Source organism: Pteropus medius, unplaced genomic scaffold (assembly GCF_902729225.1).
Source record: "Pteropus medius unplaced genomic scaffold, Ma_sr-lr_union100, whole genome shotgun sequence".
NCBI classification, from domain to species: Eukaryota; Metazoa; Chordata; class Mammalia; order Chiroptera; family Pteropodidae; genus Pteropus; species Pteropus medius.
This window is the reverse complement of record NW_024355205.1, coordinates 3167333-3190814: the sequence shown is the minus strand read 5'-3', so window position 1 is coordinate 3190814 and position 23482 is coordinate 3167333. Positions and strand designations below refer to the sequence as shown.

The 23482-nt window shown below is 34.7% G+C and overlaps 1 protein-coding gene across 1 annotated transcript in view; it reads right to left on the bottom strand.

The window, feature by feature from the left end:
• Window positions 1-21974, bottom strand: part of ADTRP (androgen dependent TFPI regulating protein) — a 139443-nt gene extending 117469 nt beyond the window's left edge. The window contains exons 1-2 of the mRNA XM_039857541.1: window positions 21605-21974; window positions 78-187 (exon numbers count right to left, since the gene is read on the bottom strand). The gene's annotated coding sequence lies outside the window, so the exon portion shown is untranslated. The remainder of the gene's footprint in view (window positions 1-77; window positions 188-21604) is intronic.
• Between the last annotated feature and the right edge of the window lie 1508 nt (window positions 21975-23482).

Below are 23482 nucleotides of genomic sequence, written 5' to 3'. Positions count from 1 at the left end.
TATGCTTATCTGTTTTAGAGCTATTATTAACTCTAATGTTTTCCATTATCTCCCTTGGCTAGGTTCATTAAATTTACCATGTGCAGCAGACCTAGGCATTCTGATCCTGATATAATAAGATGTCCTAACAGAGAGAGCTGGGCTTTGTTGAACATCCCAGGTTGGTTATCTGCCTATTTTTCAGCGCCTGTAGGATGACAATAGAGAAACACATGGTTATCATTCATTTAAGCAAGATTATTATATCAAATTTACAAGAAAGTTATAGGTGCAGCAATGATCAGTGGCCAAGAACTAGTTTCACAAAAAAGTAGGTAGGCAATAAAATTCAGCCTTTGGAAACATCCAAGGAGAACTGCATTTGGACCTTATATTTAAAAGGGCTAATTTAGGTATTAGAAAAACACTGATATAAAAGTTTAAAACTGATAATTACCACAAAAGTCACCTATTCTGCCCTCATTTTTTGGCCTAGAAGGAAGCTGAGGCTCAGAAAAGTTGAATGAATTCTCCAGAGAAACACAATTAAGCAGAACTGAGGCTCAACTTAGGGCATTTGACTCCCAATGCCTTTTCTGCCTTTGCAGTAAGTTTCTTCTAAACAGAACTGGCCCTATTTGTAGGTGAAGATATCACTTTCCTAAACGGTAGGCATCAAAACCCACATGCTTCTCCCAGTGTCTCCCAAGCAGCCCGCCACAAGACCTAGAAGTTTTCCACAGCATCACAGCCTGCTTCATCAAAGCCCTCATTACATGGACACAAAGCCCTCCATGTGCAAACATAAGAAACATCCAAACCTGTAAAGAATTTTATAAGAGTTTATTTGAGCCAAACTGACAACATGCTTAGAAGTAAGATCTCACATGCTCCCCAGAATGGCAGTTTGAAGTTTCTTTTATACATTTGGAATTAAGGAGGGAACGTAAGGAAGATTATGTGGATGTGAGAGAATACAAGGCAGAGAAATATCTATGATTGGATTATAGGATAGTTAAGATTATGTGCTCCTTTGAGGATGGTTATACTTCTGAAGGGTCTGAAAATAAGATATTTCAAAGCTGTGTTAACCTAGATGCCCAAAAACAGTGGACAAGGCTCGCTTAAGGCAAAAATAACCTTTTACTAGAGAAGTTATAGGCCTGGGGTGTGACTACCCACCATGACCTGCCCAGTTAGGAATTTATGATCAGATCATCTTGTAAGGTTACTTTTGGATAGATTTAGTACAGAGCCTCTTTTTTTGTCCACAGATGTCTATTTCCAAGTCAGCTTCAGGAGAGGCTAGGCCATGATCCTCTTGTTCACAGTTGCATTTCCAGTTTTAGCACACTCAACACTCAATTCAACACTCAATAAATATTTGTTGAACCAGTGATCGAAAGCTTGAAGAACATAGTAATGAATGAATTAACAAGAACCCAAGATTTCTGTCATTAGAATCATTCTTATTCCGTATTAAAATGCAAAAATAAACAACAACAAAAAAATTGGGTGAGGACATCTGAAACCATTATCACAGCATCTCACATTGCATTGAAGAGTCAAGAGATAAGAAAGCTTTAAAGGAAAACAGACAAGAGAGTCAGGGTGGGAGATGAGTGGGAAACACTGCTATACTTGTGTTTGGTGGGGGAGAGTCAAAAAAATGGTTCTCATTAGGAAACCTGCAGGAAGTGCTTTCTGAAATAATACCTCATTACTTCCCACTTTGCCTAAGGCTGGCATTATTTGTAGCCAATTCACCACCGAGAATGGATATTTCAGTACTGATTATAGTCAGTACTGAATATAGACACAAAAGCATCATATCTGTGCATTCTTCTTAACCGTATATCAAATAAACTTTCCAGAGAATCATCACATATTTTACCTTCTTTAATTTCTCTGCACCTTTGAGAGACTCAGGGCAGAAGATATTATCTGCATAACTATTGAGACAACTGAAGCAGAGGAGCTGGTCTCCAGCCTCACAACCCTGTGCTCTGTCCACAGAGGAAAATTATGTTTTTCTTCCATTTGTCAAGACTAATACTGAATTTTAAAAAATATTGTATATATTCTAGGCAAATATTTTTGGAAAATGGTCTCATTTTTTATTAATGAGGGCATGACTATAACAATCTTGCAAACTCATCTTGCAGTCTAAACTGTTGCTGCCTTATGTATAACTGTCAGTCAGGCCGATTTCGTACCTCCTGGAATTCCCCAGAGAGACTGAAATGAAGAAGAAAAGAGAGAAAGCCACACACTAATTCTTGAAAGAATTTAATTATGACAATATCACTTCTTTGAATGCCTACATATTCATATTTTGAGTAATATTAAAATAATAATGATAAATTTATTGTTGCTGTTTTATTATACTTCTTCAGATTTTATTTTTCACTCTTTGCACTGACCTAGATATTTATGATGGGCTGTACAACTGCTATTATTTTCTATAAACAAGCTGTTATTTTTAAATATTAAAAATTGATCACTCTATCACTCACTCCTGCTTTCCCCCCAAATCTTGCAATAGATGAAAAACACTATAAAAGTTTGGAAAATGGACAGAGTTTTAAACAGATTTTCCTCAAAAAGTTTTTTTCAAGATCAAAATCAGAATCTAACCTTTCAAGGAACAGACCTGAATTAAATTTCCTTTCCTTTGTTCTTAGTTTTAATTTCCCCCCAAACTGCACTTGAGCTTCCAATGTTTTTCTTTCCATTTAATGCCAATAATTTGCACTTCTGTCATCCCTTTCATCTGGGGAATCACAAGGCAATCTGAAATTTTCTCTGATGAACTTTAGAGGGATGCTCTAACAGGTCAGTCTTTTGATGGCCTTCTTTTCAAAATGTGTAGCAAGAACAGACTTAACAATAATAGAAATTACTCTGGAGTCCAGGCTTGAGTGATTTTAAATAGTCTGAACTTGAGTGGATTGAGGTGATCACATAGGGAGCATGGATAATAGATGCACTATGAAAGAGTTCATAAAGTCTTATGCACTTGTAATGCCACAATACCTTTCTAAGAAAAAGTAGCCCTAAATCCTTTGTCTTGTCTCAGTAGTTCTGATTTGCACAGGATGCTTGGTTTGGGAAGTAAAATCAGTTATTGTGTTTACTCTGGTCACAGCTGATTGGAATAGGATGAGAACTGGTATCCTGGCCAATGTCACTAGGTTTGGGATATCAGTTACTCTGTAGGTAGGTGGTTGGCATCAACTAGCCAACAGAAGTATTTGACCCTGAGATAATACAATCTAATTTTTTTTTTTGAGAAGTTAAATGCAAGGTGAACAAAGGAGGTCTGGTCAGACTCCATGATGAGAAGGACTAAAACCTGAAATGACAATGAGATGTAAAATTATCTTTCTACCTTATATTTCTGTGGATACTTTAAATCAATTTTCATTTTATAGTTATGTGATCTCTGGGTGCATTGTCCTTGAACTTGACAGGCAGAACCAGTTCTATTGAGGAAGAATGAAAGAATACAGTGCTTTCATGAGTTCACATTATGTGGTCAGCCTATGGTTGTCCATAGCTCTCTAGAGATTAAATCGAGCTTGAAGAAATAAATTACCAATGTGTATGGTGTTATCACATTGTATCTTCTGAATGAATTAAAACTCTATTATGAGGTAGAAGAATGAGTAATATAAATATTTATCTCTCCTCTCCAATATTAAAAAAATGATGTATTCATTTTAAAAGGAAACAAAATTGTATTGCAACCCTTTATCAATGTACCACGTGACTTCTGGCTTCTCACACCATGTCTGTGACTCTCTGTGAAAGAATCTTTGATGAAGCAATGAGCCAACAGCAGAGCAGGAAATAACATCTGAGGATTCTACATTCCAACATTCACTCTCATTTTCAGATTACTGGCTCTAATACAAAATCACTTATAGCGTGAACATCCTAGGTTAACAGCTGGGGTAAGGATTGGGGGAATGAAGTGGAGGTGCCCCATTCTTCCCTCCCTCCCCAAACTTGAATAATTCTTCATATTAGTAAACCAAGTTTGTTTCTTTCTGTTCTCCTAAAGAAATGAAATTAAAAGGATGGAAACTCAGTGGCTGCCATCTGTCTGCAGAGAGCATATGGAAATGCCATTATATTTGTGGTATCTCCCGGTCTCACAAGAATACTACAATGTCCCAGAGGGAAGGAGCTTCAACAGAGGGCAATCTGTCTGGCACCACACTCTGATGTATATCCTCACATTATTTCTTGTCCCTCCAGGGAACAAGATTCCAATGGCATGGCCAACACATAGCCCTCCCCGCAGAGGCAGTTACAACACCTCCTTCAGGCAGGTAGGCTATATCTTTTAGATAGGGTTCTTTCTCTTCAGGAACAGTTGCTAGAAGCCACCCTTGCAGTCTAATGAGGGGTGATAGCTCATTTTGTAAGACCCGTAGTGCAACCAGTGACAGGCCAGAGCATGGCACATGGGTCATTTTATGAGTCACCCCCATCTGCTCAAGGCTCAATGGCACAGGCTCTGTGTGATCACTCTCAGAGCAACATACCTTTCTCTCTTTTGGAGCTATTTTTTAAATTTTGTTTTGTTACTTTTTTTTTTCCTTTTTGCTAGATATAGTTGGTGTCCTGCTTCAAGGGAGCAGTTTTAAAAGAAATTTTCTGGAATTCACCTGAAATAGATCAGACCACAAAGGGCTGGTTTAAATTGAGAGATGAGCAAGAATAACTACTTGGACTTGGTTAAATGCCATTTTCTTTTAGATTTACTACTGAACTAGATAAAAGCAGTGCAAAAGGAAACATGATTAATAATTCAGTGAGTAGACACAGCTCTTACCGCTGCCATGGATATTCACAGAGGTCTCTCCAGTGGTCAATGCAACCCCTAAGGAGTAAGAAAGCTGTTGGAGTAAAATGCCAAGAGCTTTGTGTGCTTTAGACTGAAGGATGTAGCTAAAGCTACATCAGTATGCAAGGGTCTACCTATTACTATATAAGGACATCTTCATAGCATCATACAATTATACACTTCCACGTTATATTCTTAGTGTGTCATTGGGCTCCTGCAGTGCTGGAAGTGGAATAGCCTGAATTCTTTACTTGAATCCTAGTGTCTGACTTCCTGCCAAGGGAAAAACAACATAAACTTTGGCTAAACATCAGGAGACGTATGTTCTAGCCCTGGCTCTGTCCCTAACTAACCCATAATGTGATCTTACAAATCACAACCTCCCTGGGCTTATGCTTTCTTATCTCTAAAGGGAACATTAGGTGGGCTCTCCAAACCTTTCCAGGCCTGGAATTCTACAAGTCTCATACAGTGTCTCCCTCAAATACAAAAGTGGTAGGATTTTTGGCCAGATATAGGGAATGGATAATGTATTTTTGAGATAAATCATAAAATTGACAAAAGCAAGAAATGAAAGGGACTGATGATGGACTTCAGCATCAAGACACCAGTTCTAAATCTCACTCAGCAAAAACACAGGGCATCTGAGAAATTCTAGACTGGCTATTGATCATTTCATGTCCTATAAGGTAAGGGAGGGGTTAATGTAGATGATTTTCAGAGTTAGAGAAATTCACTGGTAAACTGAATCTGATGGAAACATTAAGAGAAAGTGAATTCTTGATAACTAGGGTGAGGAAGGCAGAACATAGTCAAGTGAAAGACTGATTTTAAAATGTCTAAGAAAAATATTAAGATATATCAACCATATGAGATATTAAAGGGGGAAAATATTTTAAGAGTTTTAGGATATTCGAGAATATTTTCACCTGATTATGCAATCACAATAGATATCAAGTAGTAAGAGAAAAGAAAGAGACATGGAAAATGATTGTGACTATCTAGGAAATTCTCAAAATAATTCAAATTTAATAAAATATGTATAACCCTGGACATAATAATATAGAATTAATAACTTATTTCCTTCCTCAATAAATGTTGAACCATTTATCTAATTAATTAAGCCAGAAACTAAGGACAGTTATCCTAGATAGAATCTTTCTCACTCCCATCCTGTTCAATCAATTGCCAAGATCTTTCCTCTTGTAAATGTGTTTCAATGTTAGATGTATCTCATTTTTTTCTCCACAATGAAGAAAATAGTCTTAATTCAGCTCTTCATTATATGTCTTTTAGTTTACTGAAGGAATCTCGTGACTTGCACACTTCTACCATCCTCTAACCTCCTTCTAGAAAGATCTATTTAACCTACAGATTTGATTATATCACTTTCTTGAAACTAGTCATCAGATCTCTGCTATGTATAGAAGAATTCCAAAGCAGAGGAGATAAGTATTATGGTTTTTGCTATAGACTGGCTAGATTAATGTCAGTCTCAAAAATAATTATAATTAGGGCTATCTTCTGAAGGTATAGTTCACCATAGATCACACTAATTTCACTTTCTGTGGGGCAGTTTAAATAGTCTGGTGAATGAGAAGAATGAAATAGACAACCATGTAACTAGATTTTAGTAATGAATTTGACAGTCTCCTCTGCGCCACCCTGAATGGACGTAGACACATAAAGCAATATGATGGTGTCATTAGACCAATTGTCTTGATGCCTTTTTGTTGGAAATTTAAGTAGGTTTTCAGTGGGGTCTCTAAAGTTTTGTCCTCAGCCCTGTCTTATTCAACAGTTTATCTAACACTTGAATGAAAATCCAGAAAGCACATTGACTGAATTCATGGATGACATCTGTGTCATCAAAATACTTTTCAAGCCAGTATATGGATCCTGAGAAGACTCAGCAATAAGGAAAAATGGGATTAATATTGTAAATTGAAATTTAACAAGAATATAAGAATCTGTATTTTCTTCCACAACAGCATCTGTGTATAGGTTGGGAGAACTTTTGGATGCCCATACAATTTGAGTTAACATTGTGATCTCTTTATTCTAGAGAATATAGAATAAAGGAAAAGATAGTCCCCTTTTCTGCATACTGGTTGATCACACCTGGAATATTGCTTTTGCCTCAGGTTTGCATCAGACTTTCAAGTTGGAGCAGAAGTGGAGGAGAGTAGAATATTTTAGGTGTTGCAACAATATTTGATATGAAAAATAGTGGAAAGATCTTGGATGAATAGCCTGTAGAAGGGATGGCCCAACGACCAGGGCAGTCATCTTACAAATCACAAGCTCTGTCACATGGAAGTGACATCTTGTTTGGTCTGTATGTCTTGTCTCACAGGTAAAGCCGAGGCCAATAGAAGGAAATTATATGGATGTAATCCCATTTCATTATAAGCAAAGGATTTATAGTGATCATGGCAATGACTGGAAAACCACTTATGATATGTTGCTGATTTGATCTTTTGTTGGGAGATTGGCCTGAATAAACTTCTAATGTGTCTTGTAGCCTCCACTTAAAAAAAAATATACCAGTACCATATATGGTAAATTATAAACAATGGTCCTACACTTCTCCTAATCCTTTATGCGCACTCTTCTGCAATATGACTTGGTAGCATCTCCCATAAAGAGTTTATTTCTCAGCCCCTTGAATCTGAGCTTGACTATAGGACTTCCTTTGACTGAAGTAGAGGCTTGAAAAGTACTTGCATATCAGGGCTTCTCTATTGCTATCCCTGGGAATCCTGGAACTGCCATGATCCTAAGCTAGTTTGTTAGAGACACTAGATCCAGTGATCCTTCTTACCGCAGCCCATGTGAGTAAAACCATCCTAGACTAAGCAGGCCCTAGACCATCTGCCCACTGACAAAAGGTGAATGAGTGAGCCCAGGCAAGACCAGGAGAACTGCTCTGCTAAGCCCAGTCGAACTGCTGTGTCAGAATAATTAGCTAATAATGATTGTTGCTTTAATCCACTGTTTTGGGACAGTTTATAATAGCAAAAACTATAGATTATACTCTGCTTCTCCTGAAATAATCATTTGTTTTTTCATAAATTTTTGCAAAATGGGAACTGAGCATTTCTAGGTTTTTTTCCAGGTTCAAGATGAAATCTACTATTAACCTAATACTATAGAGAAAGTGATGGGTTGAGATGGGGTAGAAGTGGTGGAAAATATGAAGAACCAGAAAGAATTCTGTTGACCTAAAGATTTTTAAAAGTTATTTACAGACATGGATAATTGAGTACATGATTGAATATCTAAATGACTGCATGAATGAAAGCAATTATCAAAGACATGGATGCACAGAAAATGTTATGCTGTATTTTTGGGTATCTTTTAAAAATATTTCCCACTAACAATAGAGTCAGATTTAAATTTTTGATTATGAGGTTTTTAGGTTGTTATTATTCCTGATATCAGTAACTCCACTTTGCATAGCACATTTTGGTTTAAAAAAACATTTTACATTTGTTCCTTCATGTATTTATAGTATTTCACACTCAGAATTTTAGAGGCATGCAGAACACATGCATCTTAGTTGGGATTTGCAGAATCAAGTTCCTTCTATTTCCCTGCAGCAGTGCAGAGTGGGGGTAGAGGCAAAGAAGGAGTAGGGTTAAAAGATGAACATGAAGCCCCTTTCCACCCAACCTCATACCTCCTTGCTCTCTCTTCTATGGCTTGCAGATGGCAGCTTGAAAGGTTCTCAAAATGCTCTAGTTTGAAAGACCAATGTCTAACACATTATTTTCCTTGTTTGCATTCCTCGATGCAATAGTATCTCAAGGAAACGTTATTTATAAATTTTTAAGACCCTTTCTGAATATTCTTCACGAGGCCTTATTTGAAGCTATTATATCCATTATGAAAGAAGCAACATAACCTTTGCTGTTTCTTCATTTCAAGTTTTCTTTTGGATGTTTCTATTTTCTGAGCCAGAAAGGAAAGGATGCCCTATCTACTTCTAACGGGTTAGGCCAGGCCAACCCCTGGAAATGTATTCTTTGGATTTTATCAAAGCCTTGCACTGCTTCTGTCAGACACACCCTTCTTTCATTTTGTGCAGGCTTTCTTCCTTATTTTGCTTCTCATCATCTTTGTCTACTATTAGAGAGGTGCTTTTTGTGTTTCTCTACTCTCTTGGGGGAATATACATATTCCTTGTTTATTTCTCCTCTAAATAAGAATCTGTGAATATTCAGGAATGCTGCCCAAAGAAGAGACTTTTAATCATGATTCCTAGGTTGGTGAGTTTGAGTTCTTTTTTTCAGCTAAAACTTTGGACATGCTTTCCTTCAGGAAGCTCAGAAGCCTTATCTTACTGCAGACCTCCAGGCCCTTTGAGGCAGACTGGCTGATTGATGAATTGATTGACTGGCTGATTTAGCAGATGGCATTATGGAACACTAAATAATGAATAAAACAATTTTATTCACAATCCCACCACTCCACAAATTATACAATATTTATCTTCCATGGGGCTCTGTAATGGTGGTTTTTTGAAACTAGATGTTAAAGAGACCAAAGATGTACATATATATACATTTGTGTGTGTGTGTGTGTGTGTGCGTGTGTGTGTGTGTGTATACACACATACAGTATATGTGTATATATAGTATTTGCTTGCGTATATACACACAATGTTTATATATTACGTGAGGGTGTATGTGTATATATATACACCCATCTATTTATATATGTCTAAGGATCTAATACTCATAACAAAGTTTAGTGTAGAATAACACTGAGCTTACAAATACGCCATTTTCACTTAAAGATTCTCTTTCTTTTACAAGAAACTTTTTACATTTTATTATTCTTCTTGACTGTGCCTTTTCCTCCACTCACACCCCATTCTCAGCCCACCCCCAACCTAGGGAAAGTAGATTGGGTTAATTTTAAAGTAACAGAAAATTCCTTTTTATAGGCAACTTAGGCCACATTCCATTGTCAATACAGTAAACAGAAGTAAGAAATGTCACTATTAGGCAACAGTCAAAAAATTCAAAACGCTTTTCTGGAAATTGTTCTACTTCAGCTTCCTAGTTGCATTGAGTAATTCACCTTCCAAATATTTGGCACAAGATTACCTTTCAGGGGATAAGTTATAACCATTAAGCAGATTTATTCAAATAAAAATGTGCAGCAAAGTGGTTTAACATGTTCTAAGGTTCAGTGTCTCTTTTTTAAGGCAACCGCTCCTCTCAGCAAAAATAGAATTTAGGGAGCGCCAACTAGAGCATCCTGCTGACTGAATCATCTTTACAAATAGCTGTTCTATTTTCAAATAAGAATATATTTTTCTATCATGTTTAGATGTTATATAGTATAAAGGCATGAACAGTGATTATTTGCTCTGTTTGTGCTATTAGTAACACAAAACTGAGATTAATAATCCACTCCAAAATTATTTCTCATGCCACACACAGAATTTTCTTTTGTGTATATCAGTATTCCTATCTGATGGTCCCAAGTGTTCACTGTATTTATATAGAGATTCTTTGCCTCTTTCCAGAGCCTAAAATGTTTATGTTTTAACACATCATCTTCAGAGACTCCAGTGTGAAAGCAGAATGTGTTTTAAAAAACTTGTTATATATTCCAGAGTTATTTACTAAAATATCTTTTTCTATTGAATCTATGTAGATTAGTAGTCCTCAACTAGAGGGGCATTTGGCAATGTCTGACACATTTGTGGTTCTCAAACTGGTATCTAGTGGGTAAAGGCCAAGGGTATTGCAAAACATCCTACAATGCCCAGGACAACCTCCCACAGCAAAGAATTATCCAGCCCCAAATTTCCATAGTGCTGAGGCTGAGAAACCCTGGTATAGAGTGTCTTGGTTGTGTATCACAACATTACATTTTATTCCATCTAATAGAGAATGCTATCCATAATATGACATAGCAGCTACCAGTGGCCTTTGGAATTGTGATTCTTTTGCCTTGAGTATACACCATCTCTTCCTTCTGTGTGTGTCTAGTCAGGGAGCTGACCACAAGTTGGAGTGGGAAACTCTAGCTCATTTTATTTATGACTTAAAATGCTCAGTATGTTAAAAGGAATTTGGTGCTTTTCTTGTTAGTTATAGCAACTTTCCTGACTGCCTATGGAGAAAAGAGGCAAGGAAATATGTCTTCAGTTGATATGATGGGAAAGGAATTATCAAATATTTAAAAAAATGTATCAAGTATTTAAAAAATATTTATTATTTACTTTACCACTGATTTGCAACATGACCTTCGGGAACTCCCTGGTTTAACAACATCATGACTCAAAAATTCTTGATGATTTGTCACATGTTGAGAGCACATGGTCTAGCCTCTATCAGTTTATTATTCTAATTCATTTTTTAAAAATCAACTGTGAATTCTTGATATATATAATATGTGTTTCACCCTATTTTGGCCCCCCACCAACAAAGAAGATTCGATTAGAGAATGAACCCAAATTCTACTATTGCTTCTTCTAGGAAATCCTATTTTCACAACTTCTACTTTCTTCTCATCTTTATGTCCCCACAAAAAAAAAAAAAGTGATTTATTTAAGATGTAGTCAGGGAGGGAACCCATGGGAATGTAACTATTCAAGTATTTATTTTTTTATGGTAGATAGAAAGTGCAAATATGAACTTATCAATTTATTAGTTATTACTGTAATGAACACCAACATTTCAAGACAACTATACAGATTTCTAAATCTAAAGTCAAAGTGTTTTATACTTTGCACCAAGAGTAATCTTAATTATGGCCTTCAGGTATATTTCAAGTCACTACAGGTATAGCACAGTGGAGAAATCAGGCAGTAACCTGAGGTAGATTAGCTTATCATGCTAAAACTTATTTGTAAGTTGGGAATAACAATCATGCTTTATGGAGTCGTGAGTTGAAAAAAGTTAGAAATCTTCATATCAAAACTACTGATGGTTAAGCAGGTGGGTCAAACTTTCCCTACCCACTGCTTCAGATCCAAATTAAGAAAATATCAGAATTCCAAAGAATAAATTATAAAACTTCCCAAGAGAAGAGGAAAAACTGGGTATGTGCCAAGGGACGAAAATCAAATTAGTATCAGGTTTTCCATTAGCAGCAGTAAACTCTAGAAGGTGAAGTGGCAAAGCCTTCTAAGTTCTAATGAAAATTGACTTTCATCTTTAAATTCTATACCCAACCAAATAATCAGTAAAGTACAAGAGTAAAATAAAAATATTTCTTGATATGCAAGGACATAAAAAATACATCATTTATATATCCCATATGGAGTTATCTGAGGGATTACTCCAGAAATAAAAGAATTTTCAAAAGAGAATAACATGAGGCATAAGAAAGTGTGACCTAGCAGAAGTGAACAGGCTAGAAATAAATTTTAAAAGAATCAAATAGATGTCGATAAGACATTCTCTTCATAGCAGCAAAAGTTAGTAGCACAAGATTGTATTGCTCCTTTTGGATCCCTTTATGAATAACATTTACATAATCATAATAATTTAATACTCTTCTAGAATAAATATTTAAGAACAAAGCATATAAGACTTAAAGGTTACTAGTTGAACTTAAATCTTATAAACTTTAGCAATAAAAGATAATAAGACTAGTAAAAAGACAGTCATGAAATAGTGCATTTAAGCAAGACAGTGTATTTAAGCAAATGTCTTAATTTTTCCTAATAGAAATCAATAGATACTGTTTAAAATACATAATTCAAGAATCATAGAACCACAGAACTTGAACAGATTCCCTTATAACTATTACTCTTAATGTTTTTCTGGAGGCAATTGATAAAACCAATAGATTAGAGGCATGAATTGGAAAAATAATTGGAAAAACTACCACTATTTGTAGATATCATGTTTACATAATTATAAAACCCCAAAGGATCTTCTGAAAAACTATTGCAAACAATAAATTAGCTCAATAAGTTGATAGAACATGTCAGAAATCAATAGCCTTAAGAAAGTATAAAAATGACAATATTATAACAATAACAGATGATAAATTACCAAAAGGAAACTTAACTAGAAATGTGTATAACTTTTAAGAGGAAATTTTGAAACATTCCTGATGGATACAAAAGTAAAAACAAACAATGGAAAGACTTAATGCATAGTTAGAAGACTCAATATCACGACAATGTCAATTACACCAGTTAATTTACAAATGTAACGTGTCCTAAATAAAAATACCAGCTAGCCAGAAAAACTCTGATGAAGAAGAGCATTTATTATTCTTGGTAAGTATTAAAATATACAATAAAATTTTTATAATTAAAATAATGTGGTGGTATGGCATGAATACAGATAAACAAAAATGAAAAGAACAGAGACCTATACATAATCCAAAATGCATCCTAAAATTAGTACATAGTGAAGATAAGGGAGGACTTTTTAATAAATGTTTTGAGGACAAGTAGCCATCTGAAATGAGAGAGGATCTGAACCTTACACTGTATTCCAGATAACTCCAAAAAGATCTTGCAGTGAAAAATTTTTTAAACCATTAAATTACTAAAAGAAAACACAGACAATATCTTTTATGACCTTAGAACTTAGAAACCCTTTCTAACTAAAACTCAAAATCAGGTACCGAAAAAACAAACAAGAACAACAAAAAGCAATAAATAATTTCAACTATATAAAAATCAGTATTTTTTCAGGGCAAAATATCATAAGCAAATTCACAAAACAAATGACAAACTGGGATAAATACTTCCAACTCATTTCACAGACAAACAGTTAATCTCCCAAGTGTATAAGGAGTTCCTAGATGGTTGTAAGAAAGACCCAGTAACCAGTAGAAAAATGGATAAAGGATATTAACAGGAAGTTCACAGAAAAGTAAAAACAACCTTTAAACATGAAAAGTTGCCTAGCTTCACTAGAATAAGAAAAATGCAAATAAAAATTATACTGATTTATCAGATTTCATCTTGCAGATTAGCGAAAATCTGAAATCCATGGTAAATATGTGAAATGACAAACTCATTCATTGCCAACAAGGAGTATAAATTTGCATATCTCCTATAGGGAGCAACTGGGCAATATCTACCAACATTAAAATTACATTTACTCTCTGACCAAATAATACATATAGATCTCATGTTTAAATAATTATGTAAGTACGAGACTTTTTATTGCTGAATTTTTTTTAGAGCAAAAGATTTTTTTAAATGCCATTCAGTAAAGGGCTGGTTAAATAAACTATTGCATATTTTTGGAATATTATGCCACTCCCAAAAAAGAAAGAAAAAAAAATGAGGAAGCTCTCTGGGTACTGATATGGAAATATCTTCAGAAAATATTGTTAATATAATATTAGTCCAATATGCTATCTTTTGTATAAGAACAGGGGAAATTAGTACATATTTGTGTTTTTTTGCTCTATCTGCATTAAGATTTATTAAAAGCATAAAGAAACTAATAAAAGTGACTACTGACATTCCACAAAAAATTGAAACATAAAATTACCATAGGATCTAGTAATTCCACTTCTGGGTATCTACCCAAAACAATTAAAAGCAGGAACTTGAACAGATATGTATTTGTACATCAATGTTAATTGCAACAATAATCATAATAGCCAAAAGGCGGAAACCATCCAATGTCCATGGATGGATAAACGGATAAAACAAATATGGTATATACATGCAATAGTATATTATTCAGCTTTAAAAAAGAAATTTGGACACATGCTGCAACATGGATGACTTTGAAAATATTACACTAAATGAAATATCCCAGATACAAATGGACAAATATTGTATGATTCCACTTATATGATGGAATAGGCAAAAATTCATTGAAACATAAGGTAGAATACATTCTGAGACAGAAAAATGTTAGGGGCTGAGGGAGAGAGTTAGAATGTGGTATTATTGTATAATGAATAGAGTTTCAATTTATGGTGGTGAAAAAATTCTGGAGATGCATGGTGGTGATAGCTGCAAAACAATGTGAATAGTTTACTAAAATGGTAAATTTCATATTATGAATATTTATCACTATAAGAAAAGGCTACCTATAGAGTAAGGGTGATATGGTAAAAGATACAGGGGTTGAAGCAACATGACTCAAAGTAAACCTTTTGAATTATATAAATACACTACCTAATTACCTAATAGGATCAATAAATAAATTTTTATGAAAGACCTAGACTTTCCTCTTGGATCACTTCTATACTTCGTTTTTTTTCTATATGCAAATATTATTTTATTTTTATTTTTTTTAATATTTCAAAAGCACCTTCATCAATACTAGATTGATTAAACATGCACACACCAGAATACTAAGCAACAATGTTTCAGAATAAAGTAGATCTCCGTTTCCATCATTTCAATTTATAGACACAGACTCTGGCCTCCAGAGAAGTGCTCTCAATTCTGGTCTTTGTGGGGCTGGTTAATTAAATGCACAGAAATTTGCCTCAGTATTTTCTACCCTTTGGTCCTGTTTTTATTTTGTGGAATCAGGAAACATAAATATGATTCATCTTCTGTATAGCACTTCAGATATTTAAAAATGACTAATATATTCCCCCCAGCAATGTGTCTCTTCTCGGGCCCTGAGGCTTCTCTATGGAACAGTACATTTTTAATGGCTAGAATTCCAGTAATTCTTGAATCCCTCAAGCTCTCTTTCTCAGCATTCATTGGGTCTGCAGACCATTTCTGTGGATACACCTTTGTCATTATGAAAAGTAAATTAGTATTAAGATAATTTCCGAACACTACACCAAAAAATGACGGGAAAAAAACCCTAAAGAAAAGTCAGAATCATTATAGGTAACATTGGTGTTGATTTTGAAGACCGTATATTTCAATCACCCATTCATCAGTAAATCTCTTTTACAAGTTTCCCACTAACTAATCTTTTAGCTTGTTTTTGACCATCCCCAGTAAACAAAAACTCAGTTGATTATATTGTCTCCAATTGTTTTTTTTTTATTTCACATAAGGAAAAATTTTCTAACAGTCAATGAGATTTCTGTGGATGTATTTCATTTTATAAAGACTAGGATGGAAAGTGGACTAATACTACATAATCATTTGGAGATGACTTGTAATTTTTTATACATTTTTATTTTTAATTGTTGTAAAAATAAAATAACATAAAGTTTACCATTTTAGTCATTTTTAAGTGTGCATTATATAGTGTTAAGTATATCCAAATTGTTGTGCAACTGATCTCCAGAAACTTTTTATCTTGTAAAACTGACACTCTATAGCCATCAAACAACAACTCTCCATTTTCCCTTCTCCCTAGCCCTTGTAACCACCATTCTACTTTCTGTTTCTATGGGTTTGACGATTTTGGTTCCTTATATAAATGGAATCAGTATTTGTCTTTTTGTAACTGGCTTATTTCACTTAGCATAATATACTCAAGGTTCATCCATGTGGTGGCATATGACAGGATTTTCTTCTTTTTTTAAGGCTAAATAGTATTCCATTGTAGGAATATACCACATTTTGTTTATCCTTTTCTCCACTGATGGACATTCAAGTCGTTTTCACCTCTTGGCTGTTGTGACTAATGCCACAATGGAAATAGGTGTGCAAATAATTCTTTAAGATCCTGTGTTCAATTCTTTTAGGTATATACCCAGAAGCAGAATTGCTAGGTCATAGGGTAATTCTATGTTCAATTTTGGGGAAATTGACATTGTTTTCCACAGTGTTGCACCATTTTGCATTCCCATCACAGTGTACAAGGGGTCCTCTGTCTCTACATCCTTTCCAACACTTGTTTTCTGGTTTTTGTTTTTGATATAGCCTTCCTGATGGTTGTGAGGTGACACCATTGTGATTTTAATTCGTATTTCTCTAATGATTAGTGATGTTGAACATCTTTTATAGTCTTGTTGTCCATTTGATTATCTTCTTTGGAAAATGTCTATTCAAGTACTTGGCCCGTTTTTTAATCAGGTTATTTTGTTGTTTAGTTGTAGGAGTTCTTGATATATTCTAGATGTTTATTCCCTATCAGATATTTGAAGATTCACAAATATTTTCTCCTATTTCATAGGCTGCCTTTTCACTCTGTTGATTGTTTTCTTTGCTATATATGAGATTTCTTTGATAAGACACCAAAAACATAGGCAACAAAAGCAAAAACAGACAAATGGAACTACAGATGACACTTTCCTTAACATCTGTTCAGTCAACTTATGCACACCATTTTATTAGTGTCTGTCTGTTTGTCTGTCTGTCTCTCTTTCACACACACACACACATACAGACATGTACACATTCTGGCATTGTTACCATGGTTATGACATCCTCTAACCTCTAAATAGCTAGCTGATTTATGGTTCTCTTTCTTCACTGCTGTCATCTGAGAAATTAGAGTTCTCTGGACCCAGCTTTGGAGACCATTCCTAAAGAGTTGCCTGGTTCTGGTTATCTTTGCCTAATCTCTTGTGCCCATCCACGCATCTAGAATCATTTTCTCTCATTCAGTGGCATAAAACTACTTACAATTGTCTGAAATGCAGCAACAAGTACATGTCTTCTCACTCTGAGTATAAAACACTTTCCTGTTTTACTGGTGCTAAGAGAAACCTCCATTTAATATTGAAAACTATGATGTAGTCAAAAAAACAGCAAAGTGAATTTTTGGTTCTTTGAAAACTTTTTCTTTAGAGCATTGGCTGCAGCAGATGCTCTAAACAAATGCTAACAAAAACAAGGTTTTTAAAAACTGTTCTAAAATGAATAATTTCTCTTATGATGTTTATTTAAATTTATTAAATATACCAAAATATGTTACTTCAGTGACAAATGTCATATTCCAGTTGCTGAATCATGATATTTAGCCCTTTGTTATCAATGTAGTAGTAATATATAAAGTGATTTACCAAGATTTTCTCAGGACGTACCCTCTTGCCCACTTACCCACAAACTGAGCCCTTTGATCCCATCTCTTTTTATTATAACTCCCTTATCTAGGACACTTCATTAATTCAATTCCATAGGGGGCAAAGAGTACAAACAGAAGTTTATATAGAGTATGACTAAATATTTAAAATTATAAATCAAGGTAGCAAACGATTACATAATGTGTATATCTGATCCTAATTATTTGCAAATTCTGTATTCGCTAACTTGCCCACTTGTCTAAAATTCATCTGTAACCTGAGATCAATGCTTGCTGCACTTCTGCAGTCATTGGTGGACACACACGAAGAGGCAAAAAATTTGAGTTGTCTTGGCATGCATGTTCCTAGCTGAGGTTGAACAACGTCACACTCTGCCCTCTAGTTTGAGCTCTCATACAAGTGTCCCTTTCACGGTCTATTTAGTGCCACATTTTTCACATTTTTGTGCTTTTTTTGGTAGTTTCACTATTTAAAATGGCTCCCAAGTATAATGCTGAAGTGTTGTCTAGTGTTTCTAAGTGCAAGAGGCTGTAATGTGCCCTAAATATGTGTCTTAGATAAGCTTCTTTCAGGCATGAGTTATAGTGCTGTTGGCCATAAGTTCAATGTTAATGAATCAACAATGTATATTAAATAAGGTGTCTTTAAAAGAAATACATAAAATAAGGTTATGTATTGATTGGCTGACAAAAATGTTGTGACCAGAGCATCATAGGAACCTATCCATCTATTGCTCTTAAGGCAATAGTTAAGTATTAGCTAATTCAGTGTTCTAGGGGATTTTCTAGAACACAACTACCACAAATGAAGAAAATTGACCATACTAGCCTCTTACCTTAACAAATATACATTTATAATGACAAAATAAAAGATATACAAAGCTATAGTTTTTGGAAGACTAAAAATCATTTTCTAAAATATTTTAAATATCAAAGAAAATGAAATTCATATAATCATGGAAGTCTTGGTGTCTACAGATGGGTTGATAATGTTTGGGTGAGCAATAAAGACATACATAATTCATGCATTATTATATATGAATTCTATGTATTTTCTTTTTATGCCTGCATTTCAGCAAAGACACTAATAATGTTGTTACAATAAAGATATTCATATAATTTGTTCTATAGTTAGGAATAAACCAAAGGATTAAAACTAATTCTGTGCAATATGTGCAAATAGTAATATATTTTTACCTAAAAGCAAATTGAAATAAATGTTTAAATTAAAAAATTAAAACTTTTTATATATTTTAAGTTATCTGTCTTATAAAATATTTAAAATTATGTCAAAATTAAAAGAAAATTAGAAGTTATGATTTGGGAAACAAAAATGTATAATAGAATTATTTAAACAGAAATTATAATTAATTGACATCAAATTTTTAAATAACAATTATTTAAATAAAATTGACCTTTTAAGTTTATTAAATGTATTTATAAAACTATTTATAATTCTATCAATATTTATCTCGTTGCTAACATAAAAATTGATAGTGCCTAGGTTACATCTAGCCATATATATAAATTTTAAATAATGCGAATTATTTAACAGCAAAATGCCTCTTGGTCACTATGTGCAACTGTTGAAAAGACTTTGCTAATTCCTGAGTACCTCTAAAACCACAAATTGGAGCAGAAGAGAAGAAAGAAAAGGGATTCTGAGCAACCCTGGGAAACAATGTTTTTGTCGTACAAAAATAGAAGAATTTGACAAGTTCATTAATTTATCTTTTCTCTCTCCCCAAATGATTCTACCATTAAACTCTCCCTACACTTTGAAGGTATTTGTCTGTTGACAACAGTGACACAACCTAAACATTTCCATGGCATTTCAATTCACTCATCTACTGTTTCAAGGACATAGGACAAGGCTGTTGAGACTAATTTCCTGAGGCATGAACAGTGTCAGTCATAAAAAGGGATATTTAGGATAACGAGTTAAGCTGTAGCAGATATGAGCACTGAATCTGACTGAATCCTGTTTCAGAAAGTGGACTGTTTAGTCCCAGTGAATGCTAAGAATGGCAGTATTAAGGAGGAAAATCCCTGCAACTGTTCCTGACCTAATTAGAGCATGGCACACATTTGGTCATTGGCTGGACACAGCTGAGTGGACATCTGATGGCTGTGGGCCTGGTGCAAGGCACTCACCGGGTTAGAGTACATTGCTTATCTGAATTAAACCATTTCTCCTTGTCAAAACTGAGTTTCCTGTTTTCAGAGTAACAGGAGACACTTGCTGCACTGAGTACAGAATTTGGTAATATCATGAAATGTTTAATGTTATTTAAATGATTCTTGGAGGGCATTTAACCATGGATTGATTCCTGCTCCGTTGACTGACCAAGATCTATTGCCTCTTCCAAACTTCTTCAAATTCAAAACAACACTTTTCTTTTTTGTAACTTTCTTACTCCTTTCATCTTGGACAACCAATTCTTCTTTGTTTTCCAAATTTATCATCATTCACTTTGTCTAGGGCTAATCATATTAACGACAATGAAAATGACAGCAATAAAGGCTAGCATTTATCAAATGTTAAGTGCCAGGTATAGTTCTAAGCATTTTAAATGTATGGACTAATTTTTCCTCACAGTAAGCTTATGCCATGTGTAGTTGTACCCCACAGGAAACTGAGGTACAGGGTACTTAAGTAACCTGCCCAATTGAGGTTATGCAGGTAGTATAACTCTAGACCAAGTTCTTACCTAATTCACTACATGATACTAAGGAGATGGAGAAATGGTGCTTTTTCATGTGCCATTAGCATGCTTGGCTTATTTTACAGGAAAAATATTTTCTTGCAGATTAGTTGAAAATGATATGTACAAGAAAAGGCATCATGTACATTGACTCACTGATTTTTCTTCAGAGATGTTGCTATTGTCGATGTAATTAATATCAGAACTGCCTAATATCTAGCACCCCTTGTTAAGAATTTTTTCCCAGAGGGCCTCATGCGCTCATATAGACAAGAGGGCAAGAATGGAAGAAGAGTTTCATGCAACTGCATACAATCATTTGTCAAAAATCTTCAAGGAACCTACAAACCTCAGGGATGTGTTTGCAATGCCTCCAAGTGTCACAGGGCAGGAAATAGTTAAATAATTTTCTCCCAAGGTCACCTTGAATTTCAGTGGAAGAGCCAGGCATGGAGCCCAGGCCTCTGGCTCTTCTTTCTGAGTTTCAGGAAGCAAATTGCACTCTGATGTTTAATGGGTGAGACATTTTGTTTGTATTTAAACATTCCCTTGCAATATTTGCAATCCAAACACCATAGCACAGAGTCAGTGCCTGAGACACTGGGAAGAAAATCTGACCTGAAGCCAAAGTGCCAGTCCCAGATGGAGGAAAAATAAAGTTAAAACTAGCCAGGTTCAATAAATGATAGTATAAAAAATAATCTTTAAGGTTTTCTCTACCTAATCACTGTTATTAATCACAATTAATAACATGATGATAGATGCCATCATTATAATAAGATTCTTGATCTTCTGTCGATAGTCCTCTTATTTCAAGCAATATTTGATGCAACCAAATTCTAGGGCATTCTTTGAGAATTTGCTGCAATGGAATTTGGCCCGTACTTTAATGGGATACCATCGTATATCTTAAAGAGTTAAAGAAGTACAACAGAAAGAGGACCTTCTATTAATAGGAGGCAGAACTGCATGGTCTATTTTTCAGAAGATTGCTTAGTCTAGTGCAACACAAGAGAATTGTCACAAAGAATTGGTATTTTAGGCCAGGAGCTGCATCTGGTTCAGTTTCTATCTGACTATGTCCTAGACAGAAAAACAGACTGAAAAAAATTTACAAACCTTAAAAATCAGCTTAATTTGCCTTTGTTTGTATAGCTCCCCTATTTTACCTTGGGAGATGACACCGACAAACCGTTGTTCAGAAGCACTTCTTCTTAGTTCTCTCACTCAATACTGACTGGCCAAGTAGTTCTCTTTGCTTTCACAGAAAGGATCTATCTTACGCACCATGAAGACCATGAGAAGATATCTAGAGGTTCCAGAACAGCGGTTCCGGCAATGGAGTCTAGCTGTTGCTTCTTTTTGCTGTCACATAGATCATCTGCCAGGGTCCTGACTTCTTGTGTCCCAGGAGCTTTGCCTGGGTCCTTCATCACTGCCATACTGGCCTTTGGGTCCCAAGATATGTGTCCCTTAGTCTGTGAAAACTGCCTTTATCTTACCAATTCCTGATAGATTTACTCATCTGATTTAGAGTAAATGCATTTTGTATGTGTGAAGTTCCAGACTGGGCACTCCTGGTATATCCTGTCCAATCACTTAACACAGTAATGTTAAGTAGTAAACATCCATATAAGGATGTAACTGAAAACTTAATGGTGAGCTCAGCAATCCATTTTCAGTGCACACTGCTCATTCTGTCAGATTTGTCTGCCTGATAAGACAGTGCTCATCAATTTGTGCCCCACTGAATTGAAGTGATGCTTTAGACTATCCCTCCAGAATTCTTTTATAGTCAGTTTAGAGGTTGTTTCAGTGGCGTTTCTCAGATCATCCTAATTTGATTCTCTGTGTACTCTCTGTTTGATGCAGAGGTCAGTCTGTAAGTCTCCAGAAGAGCATAATGTGTTCCTCCCATGAGTTCTCTGCTAACAACACAGCCTGGACAATTTGTGGCTCAAAAGTAACAGAATTAGGTAACAGCTTTATGTTTTGCATTAGCCATGTGACTCTTACCTTGTATTAAACAAGATACCCAAATCTTTCCTTCTGGGAATCCACCCTGGTTTTCTTTTTTTTTTTTTCCTCTCATTCTTATCCCTTTCTCCCTCATTTCTTTACTTTCTTTCTCTCTTCTTTCCTTTTTACAAATTGAATCGCAACTATGAGTTAAGCATTGAGAAAGCAGTCAGTTATAACAGCAGTCAGTGACTGCTATGCTAGGAGTAAGCACATGGCTGTATTTGAAAGCCCTTATCATACTCTTTAAGGTAGAAAAGAAGAATGTTCATTTTATAACAAAATAAAGTATAACTACCTATTGAAATCATCATAAATAATGTATCATCTTAAATAATTTACATTCTGTTATGGCATCTATGAATTATGTTCACAGGCTGATTGAATTAAAAGTTGTTATATCACATGCCAATCTACTGCTAGATAACGACTAAGAGTATTACACTCTTGTACATATGTCTCTATACACATGCATATCTATTATCTATATACATATATATGTGTATTTACTCTAATATTTAGAAGGGAATCAAACTGTCTTAACACACATATAGAGATGATTATAAATAGGTAAATATATAATGTTCTTTTAAAGGTCACTACCATGGCCTCAATAATCATTTAAATAATTTGGTTGATAGTAATATGCTGTTTGTTAGATGGCTCATGACTCAGAGGACATCCAAAATGTACTTGTAGGTAACTAGATGTTCTGGATGACTTTTCAAGGTCTTTTATTAGTATATGGATACATTTTCTGTATGATGAAATTGAAATTTTAGTCTTCTGCATTTGGAATCAATATACTAAAAAAATTTTGTATACATACATAATTTATTTATATTTATGTTTATACATATATTTGTGTGTTTAGTGACTTTGTTTTATTGTTGCTATTGTTTATTTTGTTTTAAATAAGGTTCATTCATGAGGCATAGAGATGTATCCAAAATAAGTCATTGAGAGGCCTAAATGTAAATTCCAGCCAAAAAAAAATCTTTAAATTTTCTGAACTCATGTATTCATTT